This window comes from Dysidea avara, chromosome 8 (genome assembly GCF_963678975.1).
Source record: "Dysidea avara chromosome 8, odDysAvar1.4, whole genome shotgun sequence".
NCBI lineage: Eukaryota > Metazoa > Porifera > Demospongiae > Dictyoceratida > Dysideidae > Dysidea > Dysidea avara.
The window spans coordinates 34,838,450-34,851,168 of record NC_089279.1 but is presented as its reverse complement, the minus strand read 5'-3'; the positions used below and the strand labels follow the sequence as shown (position 1 = coordinate 34,851,168).

At 37.2% G+C, this 12,719-nt stretch overlaps 1 pseudogene; it reads left to right on the top strand.

The window, feature by feature from the left end:
- The first annotated feature begins 1,823 nt into the window (after positions 1 to 1,823).
- On the top strand, positions 1,824 to 12,117 carry LOC136263708 (retinol dehydrogenase 12-like; annotated as a pseudogene).
- Positions 12,118 to 12,719: the final 602 nt, after the last annotated feature.

Sequence of the window (12,719 nt, the reverse complement as noted above, 5' to 3'; positions counted from 1 at the left end):
CAAAATTTGATTGGCTATAAGACAGGCTGCATGGGTCACATATGTTGATAGCAACAGGAGGAAGCAAGAAATAATCAAGGGCTATAATTGTGTTGCTTCAAACTACAAATTTAGCAAAGAAAATGATGGCTATAACCAGCTGGATATGTACAACAGTTAAATCTCCCAACTTCCTAGGCACTATTCGTCTCATATTAGGTGAGTAACATAGTATGATACAATATTGTTTGAGTATGATATCGAGTTGAATCAATTTCTGGTTGGTTATTGACTAGGGAAACAAAATTATGTGCTTGAAAGTAGCCAATGAGATCAGTAGCTTTTCAGTTTAAACTAGTGCTGTCCTCCCCTGGGGCAAATGGCATGAAGTTTTATAGCTATTTATATACAATAATATTTTTACATTTGCATCTACATGGACAACCAGCTGGAAATAAACTGTATGATCATGAGCTGAGGTGTTAAAATGGCAAACATTACCTGAAATGTGGTGAGGATTTGCAAAACCATTGCTACATGTAAATAAATCATAGTAGTGCCTCATATACTTATATATATATAAGGTATGCACTTTTTACATGTGACTTACTACCAGGTGAGTCTTACTATAAAACTCTCAACACACACACACACACACACACACACACACACACACACACACACACACACACACACACACACACACACACACACACACACACACACACACACACACACACACACACCTTATTGTCAGTAGCAGCTTCAACTCCACTAACAAACAAAACCAATTCTATGGCTAATGCAATTGAGAGATTGAGATGGCTGAAATTCTGGATACCAGGTAAGAAAGTTTTTCTATTGTAGAACATAAAGACAAGTCAAGGGTGGTTCAATATAGTGGGTAGTTTTAACCTGCAATAAATAAATAATGTGATGGCAACTAGGAGAGCAAGAATGGAAACTCCACATCCAACATATGTCACAATTTTTCATCATCAAATATATCCTGTGTCATGCACTGTATTGTACCACAAATAACTTTGTATAGTGCACAAACCTGTTGAGTTCCAGAAACATCCACTAACGCGGCAAAACTATATAGTCAAGTGTAAACTGGTACATGTGACAGTGTCATTACTAACATTGATTACACTAACACCACTAGTGTCCCATCCCCCACTTTACATGTCAAGAAACATTTTTGTACTATGATTTCCAGTATAATTATGATCGTTTTGATCACTTACTTGCCCTGGGTTAAACTGGTGTTCCAAAAGCCACATCTTATTTTAGTGATTTTTCTCATTGGTGAATATGTGAAATTCAGTTCCACAGGATCCGTCAGTGATGAATTAAATGCTGAATCTCCTACTGTAGTGGACAGGACACCACTTGCTGGTATTGTTCTCGCACGTCTTCTGTGCATGTCTCCTGTGTAAGGTAAGAATGTGTTACATGGTACATATGCAGACAGTCCATCTACAATATTATACACATAATGTGCACATGTATTAATTGCACTCACAGGACAGTATAATTGGTATCCATATTTGAGAAGGATGAGATCTTCTCCATGTTTCTGTATGTGAATGTTGACACAGAGACTTGACTACCACCTGTTATTACGTCAGATCAGATTGTAATGTAGTATCATGTATCATATACCTGAGCTTATTGCTCTTCTATGTAGTGCAGAGAATGGGATTCTGATACTTGAGCTATTGGTTGAATTTAAATAAAGGATGACATCTCTCTGATCAATGGTGGTGTTTGTGTGCGTGTGCTGCCAAATTCCAAGTGGTGGGTCTGGTAATACACCACAATCCTTTGAGGTGTAGCGAATGACCAGGTTAGAGCAGAGCGTCCTAGAATTGGCCCTGCAAGCTAACAATGGAGTTTACGCCATGCATACACTTCACGGATACACTTATATTGAAGAAGACCAAGCAGATACCTGCTATTGTCCATCCATCCTCCATGAGGTACACCTATGTAGTCTAAATAAAAGGCAGATTACTCAGCATCCCTGACTGTGGGCTTATTACCAATCAACTGTGTAATAATCAAGGGCGGATTTAGGAGGGGTGCATGGGGTGTTTAAGTGCCCCCCTGATAGTGAACAGGTGTGGGAAATGGATGGAAAAGTTGGAGTGACCTAATACAGTGAAACCTCACTTAGTGGCCACCTCCTTAATAAGACCACCTCTCCAAAAATTTTACTATGTGCTAGCTAAAAGGCTAATGGAAGGTGCAATTGCATCTAAAGTATATGTAGGGTGGAAAGAGGAAGAAGGGAAGAACCAATCTATTCTAAAAGGGAGTCTAAATTATATTTCAGCAGTAAAACTACTACAAAGCTGCTAAATGGAAATACTCTAATAGAGCAGTCAACTACTCGAACTTCCATCACTAAAATCTTCTTATCTATAAGGAACAAAGAACAGTGTGTGAACTTAAATTGAACCTCTTCATTTTTACCTGTACATGCACACTGCTATCTCACCACATTACCAAACATCCTGACATGTCCATAAAAGTTACAATTTTATGTACTGTGATTCATAATTTTGAAAGGCCAATGCTGTTAAGACAGTTTGGCACCTGTTAGATTATTTCTCAGAATTTGTGGTAATTCAAGGTACTAACTAGCAATTGTAACCATTGCAAAGCTGATCAGTTGCTTAGAATGCTCTATTTTGGTCATAAATATTTGAGTTGTCAAATGTGATGACTATAAAGTTAGCAGAGCTACAGCACCTGGAATCTGTACCCTCAAAATTACTTGACCAACTCACTGAGACAAGCTCCACTCATTTCCTTAACTTACCTATGTATTGTAAATAGCTTTAAAACAAAATGTGACCACGTGCTGTATGCATCCCTTCTACCTGTATGTTTTGTTTGAAAGGTGTATATATCAAGTTCTTTATCACAATACTGTAAATGTTGAAAGTGCATCATTGCTTTAAATTCCAATTTTCCAAAGGAGATGCTTTACAATATCCACAGTGTTTCCAACCATAATTGCTATTCCCGATAATTATAAATTAAAAACTCTTTGAAAGTATAGATTCATGCACTAGTTGTAGTTTCATATTTAGTGCTATTTAGCATCTGTTTGTTACATATCTTACAGCTTCTGGAGGTTGTCCTTGAAATTCAAGTTTGAACTCAACCCATGCTTATTCAGTCAAAGCTATCACCAAATTCAATCTCAGAAGGCTAAATTTGCAAAAATTCCTTTGGGGCATACTGGCCCCAGACCCTCCTAGATGGAGCATGCTGCATGAGTGCGTACATACTTTGCACCTTGTCACTATAGTTTTTCTTAGCCCACACTATTATAGATGCCCCTAGCTTACTAGTCCACCCCTGTAAATATACACTTGTCCAAGTTCATAACCACCTGAAATAGTTAACAGACTAGCTTTCTCACTTGAATTGGTGCAAATAATGAGTGCTGTTGCTTATGCACACAATTACATAGTAGCGGGTACACTATGGTTTGAATCTGTTGAATAATTAATTTCTGTGAGATTTACATTGGCCGTATGATACCACATGCAAGGTACTAATAATCTAAAAGACCAGGGTGGATATCATCTAAGAAAAAATCTATCTGAAGTGGAATATTAGGATATTTTTATGGATACTCAAAATGAAGATATACTTCTGCTGGTTGTGCATGCTATACTATAAAGGCAAATGTGCTTAAAATTTCCCTTTCTGAAAAGGAAAATTTTGAAAGCTGATGTGCTATTTTGAAAGCAATCTGAATTGCACAAACTGAACCCACAGTAGGCTCTCAGATACTGAATATCTCACTATATGCAGAATTTTTTTGATAGTCATATCATGTGTATGCAAATTCAAAGAGTTCAAACCATCTTAAGAGCATTTCAAGGTTGTGTATGCAATTTTTAACCTTGGAAAACTTTACATATTACATATATTGCATGTCTAAGATTGAATCTGAGGACACTCTTGATACTATGTGCCATTTTAAAATCAGTACAGCTAGAGGTAATCATGGTCCACCCATGATCACCTCTCATGATGTACATAGACACACGTTATTATTAGCTAGGCATTGGCTGTTCAGAAAGTCAGAATGTAGCTATGAAATGGACAAACATTTTTTTACTGTAATTGCTTCCTTGCCACGTCCATTATTGGCATTTGACATAATTATGTGGTCGCGAGGACACTGTGATGCACGGCTAGGAACTAAAAGGGGCTTACAGCAAAATTAATTATTGGTTAGGTATAGTTGTAAATTATTTTAAAAGGTGTCATAGTCAGTTGTGTCTAGAATAGATGTGGGTAACTCTAATAGAGCAGTCACAGTAGTAGCGTAGTAAGCTTATAAATAGGGAGATATGGTTGGTGAGGGGTAGCTATTGTCGTTGCCAACATGTAATGACTTTTTTTTGGTCTTCAACTTACAGCTTGGAAACCTCCTTGCTCCTGGGGCCACTTTAACTCTTTGCCCTGGGCCCCTGGACCCCTTAATTTCTCTGGGTGGCCCTGTGTATAAGAGGGTATAGATCAAATCATCACAGGTGTACTTTACAGCTTCGTGTAATTGGAGTAATTTTACGTTTACTATATAATTCTTTTTTATGTATAATGGTTAACAATACTCCAAAACAAACTTTCATAAAAAAAGGAAAGAAAGAAAAGAAACGATAATTTACGATTGGCCCACGGACTCTGAGCATATAAACAAAACGGAAGTTGCAGCCGGCGGAATCGCGTAGCTGTATTATTACGTGGATTGGTACAGTGGCCATACAACGTATTGCTAGGTATAGTAGCCACTGGAGTTGGTTTGCAGATAATCCGAAAATGGGCAGCAGGCGGAGTGTGTTGGTCTAACGCTAAACTGGACGGAAAGACGGTCATCATTACTGGAGCTAATACTGGTATAGGAAAGATGACTGCATTCGACCTGGCCAAGAGGAACGCGAGGGTTATTCTTGCATGTAGGAGCCAGGAGAAAGGGCTGACGGCTGAACTTGACGTGCGAAGGGCGACCGGAAATTACGATGTTCATTTTCGTCAGCCTTGACTTGTCGTCATTCGCGTCGATCAGAACATTTGCTAAAGAAGTTTTAGAAGAAGAGTCACATGTGGACATCTTAATCAACAATGCTGGAGTATTGTTTCCTCCTTACACTAAAACTGAAGATGGGTTTGAGTCACACTTTGGTGTGAACCATCTTGGTCACTTCTTACTGACCAACCTCCTACTGGATAGGATCAAACAAGCTCCTGAAGGAAGAATTGTGAACGTGTCTTCAATGGGCCATATGCTTAGTCCTCAACTAGATCTTGATACCATCAACAACTCAGAGAACCTCACTTCATACTTCAATTATTCTAGAAGCAAACTAGCTAATATATTGTTTACTAAAGCTCTTGCTAAGAGACTGCAGGGGACCAATGTGACAGCTAATGCACTCCGGTCCATCCTGGTACAGTGGCCACTGATATACTCAATCAATCAGTAGTTCTCATGGTAAGATTTTTATGGGGGTTGAAACATGGGAGGTCACCTGATGTGCAAATTAGTTTTACTGTTATTATTAACTATATACGGTATATGGCCTAAAGTAGGGCAAGAAAGTAAAAAGTGCATGCCTCAAATAAAAATAAATGTGATACACGACTGAGTTATTTACATGATTTATAGCTATGGTTTTGCAATCCACACCACAGTATATGAAAGCAGCCTAAAGCAGGGAAATCATTAATAATAGCTATACCAATAGAGACAGGTTGCACTAAACCATGCAGACACCATCCAAAGAAGTGAGATTGCCATATAGAGAAGTTACAGCAGGGAGACTGCCCCATGACAGTGGGGGACCTATCCACACACAATCAGTTCCACATTTAGTAGACCTTTACACTATCACCCCGTTCCCATTACAATTTGGGAATCAACCCTCATCATGGTTACCATAACAATACAGAGCAAGCATCTAAGATAGCTGTAAAATTAATGTCGCTAATGGTTTCAAGCTTCATCCTTGGATTAGATTGTAGGCGATTTAGTTGTTTAATTATTTGAGCAAAATATTCGTATTATTACATGTGCAAGTGGAAGTACAATAAGGTTATTAATTACAAAAGGATTATTCATTGTTGTTTTCAGTCCTGGTCTTCGGCCAGTGGGCCCGAGGATTCTCTTCTTGATTTTGTTATTTTTCTTGAGTCTCTCCTCATTGCCTAACTGTAGTGTCTCTCTGAGATGTCTGTAAGCATTTTCCAGATCCAGCCTTTGTTGTAGGGCTTGTAAAGTGGACTTTGTTAGATTTGTTATTTCAGCATTGAGTCTGGAGATGATCTTTGTGAGGTGATCAGAGATAACTGCGGCCAGAGACTTCTCAACCATCTGGACCTTACAGCACCAGGCAGTGTGGAAGTCCGAATCATCTTTGTTCATATCATTAGGTTCTGAGACCAGCAGGCACCATATACCTCTGGCCTTTTTCTCTCTGTGTTGTCAGTTGTTGTTGTATTAATTCCACAAACTTATCATGAAGTTTCTGCTTTTCAAATTCAATCTTGTTTGTTCATTCCCCTGCATCACAGGGTCTCCATTGATCAGTTGTGTGAGGAAGGTCAGATAGTCTTCCTCAAGCATGTTGGTGGCAGTGGTAGTCCTACTGTTCACAGCAGTGGCAGCTATCAGTTGTACATTGTCATCATTGTTGTTATTCATTTGAGGTTGTCTTTGTTGGAAGCTGCCTTCACCTCTTATCTGAAGGCATCAGGCAGGCATGCAGGGAGTCATCAGAAAATTCCATTGAATAATTAAAATTGTAGCAATCTATTGTAAGCATTTAGTCGTACTGAAGGCACTGTTGGGCTTGGTTATACCTAATTAATACTGCGAAGGTGTCAGAATGATATTGCGAAGCTGGTTTTTTGGTGATATTTTTGGCCAGAAAAACCCAAATCTCCATGATCCCTAACATACAGTACTACCATACTGTATGATACAATTGCTACTTCATTCTCTGCAGTAACAGCTATATAAGAATAGCTTGAAGTCCTCCCAAGAACAGCATTCTGCATGGCTATACATTGCCTTACTATGTAACGTTCATTGCCAAATTGCCCTTTTATTTGTTGTTTGCCAGAACTTTGCCTTGCTCCGCTACTTCAGCTTCAGATGTTCCAACTTGGGAACTTCATTGAAGTGTAACTTGTTATCAACCTAAAAGATGATGAAGGTGAATCCTTTAGCTGCAAAATGTACACATAACTAGCACTTCAAAATTCCTCATACAGCATTATAATTAGCATGATTTCTTGTATTACATACAGTTACATGACTAGCTATAGATAATAATTACAACTTCAATTCTGTGTGCAAACTATGGTCGAGGTGATACATTATGATTATCATAGGTTTACATGGTAACCAGAGGTTTTGAACCTTAACTGAATCACCTTGAAATGTTGCTGTTGCATTACTGCAGCCGTGAGGTGTTTATCAGCAGATTGTCTGGCTGCCTGCATGGCCACACAAAGCAGATCAGAATCTAAATCATATATCAATGATACCCAATGTAATTGATTTACAGAAAATAATTCCATGAAAAAAAACAGCTTGGCTGTAAAATATATCTGTGTATAAGTTCAATATTGTATCATCTACAGTGGCAATTTAGCTACATAGTGATTAAGTTTGCACTCAAGGTTCTGGTATTCCTTGCTTACCTATACCAGCTCATAAAATTCCTATAGTCTTAAGTCTGCTTTAGCAACACAGTGAAAATAGTTTAAAATAGAATGCTACCTCCCCCCAGAATGGCATGCATGCTTCAATTCCAGTTATAACAAGCCTATTATGCTTTGGAGCAGTGTTCAAAACCAAGCCTGTGCTATGTTCAAAAAATATTATGCTTTGATAATCAACCTAGAGCTGACTGCTTTATTACACTATATCAACTTTCCTAACTGTTGTATTATGAATAAGTAGCTGATCTACTATAGTATACTCAATGAATTGTGAATGATCAGCCAAGAAACAGTAAAAATAATACATTACACTTTTGATATGGATATGCAGTGTGTTCATGTTTTGTTGTATTTTTGGTGCATGCATTGCGAATAATCATTTTAATTTAATGCCTTAAAAATCATCCAGGCATAATATTTGATGCATTTGCTATCCAATTATGCTGACATAATTGAAACAATTCTACACTTTTGTAACTTTATTTTCTAAATTTGCATAAGTATCCCCACCCACTTTTTTTGTTCTTATCAACCACGCCTGCTTTGATATGCTATATCTGTCAATCAACCTCAGAAGCAAAAATAATATAGGTATACATCCATGATGCATGTATTATATCATGCCTATAAGGTGACATCTAACAGAAAATCAAGCCCATAGCATTATTATGCTTGTCAGTTATCAGTCAGTTATTCAGTCAGTAGGAAACTCCAGTAAATAAATTTTGCAGAAACCATTGAAATTAATTTGGATGCATGATTTGGGCTTGATTCTTAGGTTCCTGCAGTTCTGTATGTTAATTTTCCGAATTAATATGCCTCTCACATGAACCACTTAGTAAGAGTCTAGAGTCACACAGAACATGCAAATATAAGCCATAATGATCATAGTTTATGCAGAGAATGTAGCCTACAATGTTGTATTAGAGTATGTAAGTCTCCACTATTACTATCGCGTTTTGAGTTGAATTTCATGCTGCTGTAACATATACATAAGTATAGCAAGATAACTATTCCATTAGTCTGTTTATAAACTCCTATTAATACAGCCAGAATTTTCTCAGCATCTGTGATCTAATTTAATTGCCATAAAATGTCTCCTTAAAACATCCCAGGTGGTTTGTCTACCGTATTACCTTTTTAATGTCACATGACTCTTCTATGATAGAAGTACAATGTTAATAAGTGTACCAGTGATCAACTGATCAAAAGGATATATGTATGTATCCTAATTAACTCTGTCACTGAATTACCTAAGCTGTCCTTAGATAATTATAGTATAAACCAACTTCATTCAGATTATCATATCATCCTCACTATTATACACTTACAGATTGCTACGTGCTTATTGGGATGGCTGCTCTTCAAAACACCTTATCAGGGAGCACAGACCTCAATCTACCTCGCTGTGTCAGAGGATGTTAAAGGAATATCAGGTATACATATTAATACATTAATTCATACAATTTACAGGTTTTAAATTGTATACTGGCTACATTTTTGGTGTATGTAAATGCCTATGAGTAAGTTTGTAGCAGACTAATAAGCAGGTGATAATGTTATACGTAAGGTGCTCTCATGTGCATTCAAATTATCAACAGGTCAGTATCATAATAAACCCTGTGATTCTCCACCCGTATTAAGGGACATACCCAGGAGAATTTCCAGCACTTCATTGAAACTTCATAATCAAGACACACGGTAGTATGTTGTGTGGCCAAGTAAGCCAGCATGCCACACCATAAGTATATTGGCAGGAAGAAAGAAAACAGCTTTTTCACGCGTGCATGGCTCCATGGCCCCTTCACCAAAGCACACCATTTTTGCGTTATAGTTGTCCCCAAGTAGGGTAGACCACACAGCAAATTTGATTAATTCATAAGAGCCATTTGCAAGATACAGGCGTTCAAAGATTCGTTTTGATTTCTTCATCTTAAACTGTAGGGGACTACGGGGTTTCAATTTCTTCTTGCACACTTTGCAAAAGTTGCTATAAAACACAAACTTGTAACTCAATTGCATTGATATCTGGCACAAATGAAGAGTGTATAAAGGTGAATTCGCGTACCAAGTTTGCTTTGAATCTGATGTATATCCAAGGAGTTATGAGCATTTATTCATGTAAAAAAGATGAAACTTTTGTCATGGTTACACGGTAAACTGAGTACAGGAATAACTTGAAAATTCGTGTGTACATAGGTTGATCATCGTAGCAGTATCTTTTGGTGGATAGAATAGCAACAGACTTACAAGTACAAAGTTATGAAGCAAAAACCAAACAAGTATAAAATCATGGGATTGAGATACTCTAATAGAGCAGTCATTGCAAGGTAAAAAAGGTGCATAAAAAATGTTGAAAAAAGAAGAAAAACTTACTAGAGTTCAAACCAAGGACCTCCATACCTAACACCTGCATCTTTAACCACTGAACCACTGCTATCTTGGCTGATCACTTCACTTAATTTCTACCTTATAATGAAAACTCTAGCATAACTCTATAGCTACTCAATAGGTAAAACGTAGATCTACCAATTGAAAATCTAGTACATTCTATCTGTGTTCTATTAGATGATTTCAACGAAAGCAAAAATGTGCACTCTATTAGAGCATTAGCACCATGCTATTGTTGTAACACTTTGAGGTTCAGTCTAGTAGCTATTACATCAAATCAGAACCATTTTTGTATCAATAAGTGGTATATTGGTGGTATTAACTTAGTACCCAGGCGGTCTGCAAGCAGACTTCTATGAGATATAGCAAGCACAAGTGCTGAAGGTCTGTCTACAGGACACCTGGTGGTCCTATTTAAAGATGTTAAGTGTGTTTTGAAAAATCACAGAAAGGAGAGAGAAAAAGTACATGGCAGGATCTTAAGGGTGGGATGCACCATGCAATCATTTCAATAAGTACAGCTATAGGTATATCTACTGCCTCATACTCTAGCTAAAGCACTTTGAATAGTTTTGTGGCATCTAAATATGCTCCTCTAAGGAAAGTGTTGATATCATTGCCTTGGTATGGTTTGCTTACATGAAGAAAAAAAGACCATGTAATTGAAATAAAAGGGGAGGAGGTAGACACTCATTAGAATCACATCATTCAGATGAGTTTGTTATTGGGCATGAAATAGTGGCCGTATGCTGTTTCATTTGATTGTCCTCTAGCCTTGTGACTGTGGTCATAGGCAGACTAAAATTCGAGTTTTGGCAGTTTTTAAACTCCATATCTGGCCATCTATCTAAGTGTTTTGTTGCTGTATTTGATGTTAGATGGACTAGAATTATTCTTCTTCTCTAGGATGATTTTTAAAGGTAACATTTTTGGCAGCATCCGTCATTTTGGGGGAGAGCCATACTAAACAGTACTACCATACTGTTCGATAAAGTTAAACTGTCTATCTACATTCATATCTTTGTAACATCTAAAGAAATGTCAAATGAAACTCACTGGCTTCACTGAGTTTGTTAAAAGTGGAGCAAAACTTGCTTGAATTCTTTGTGTAAGCCACATGGTGAACCCTGTGTGTGCCTCTGTATTTATTTAATTAAATTCCATTCTCATGAAAGTAATGGAGCTCATAAGATTGCTTGTGTTATATGTTTGACAGATAGAAGAGTTCATACTGTCTGACATATAGGCAGACAAAATGTTAAGGAATATTTATATAGTGTATATACAAACTTAGTGCTTATCTTGGTGTGACTGTTACATAGCTGCTAGGTCATTCACACAAGTACGTACAAAACTTTTCATTTATTAATTATTGGAAGGCATGTCTATTGTGCTGGAAAATTTTTGGGTCTGGAATAGCTAGTCGGCTGAGTTATTGGTACAAAATTATAGTTTGTAATGCAAAAACCTTTTTGGATATACCACTGAAACAATACAAGCATTAGAACAATTTAGAAGATTGAGATACTCTAATAGAACAGTCATTTGCTGAAGTAAGTCAACTTCAACTCCATAATTCTAATTTAGCTGTCACTAATATGATATATTGCTAACATTTGACACAAATGATTTTGAGAATAATAGGTAAATAAGTAACAATTGGAGCATAGTAGACTTAAGGACCATGCACTGCATTTGTGTACAGTGTATATAGTTCTATGTATGTATACACTCAATACTTTTTGTATGTGCTACTGTAGGTGAACACTTCAGTGACTGCAAAATCACAACCCCAGGAAGATATGCCTTAGACAAGGAGGCAGCAGACAATTTGTGGAATAAAAGCAGGGAATGGACAAGACTATAAGTACCACATGTATGTTGTCCATTCTTTACACATCTACATTTCTTAGAGGTGCTATATAGTCAACACTTTTTGTACTAGTTCATACAAAAGGGAGGGATTATATTATTGAAAATGTAACTTATGCTGTGGTACCTGTAGCCAGGACTTCATTGGGATGGGGGCAAGTGCCCCCCAACAAAATGGAAAACAGCTGACTTGGTTATAGCCACTTCACTTGTGGTTGGCGACTAGTTAACTCCTTGGAATGCATTTACTGCAGACAATGTCATAGCTATTTGTATGTAAAGGATTTCTTTAAATGAACTGTCAGTTTCAAATGAACCAAGCTTGAGGGTCCACAACTAGAAAAAAATCCTGTACAAGATTTTAAATATTTCCAATATAATAACAAGAATTCAAGATTTTAGATTAAAAATTGTAGCATCCAGAACAATTGGATCTGGAAATGAATGTATGTCATGAAAAATATGTTAAATTCACATTCTCTAGAAGCCATACAAGAGTTATGGATCCTTAACAGGGCTGCAATATGTAGCACATGTGATGAATATACAGAAGTATACATGAAATAACACTGAGTTTCACCACAAATTTTCAATTGCAAGATTTCAAAATGAGCTGAGATTTGAGATTTCAAGGAGGCTGTATGAGATTTCAAAGGAGTTGCGGACCCCTCAAGAACTGTGTACTATTAGCCTCAAGTGGCATTTCTGGCAACTTGATG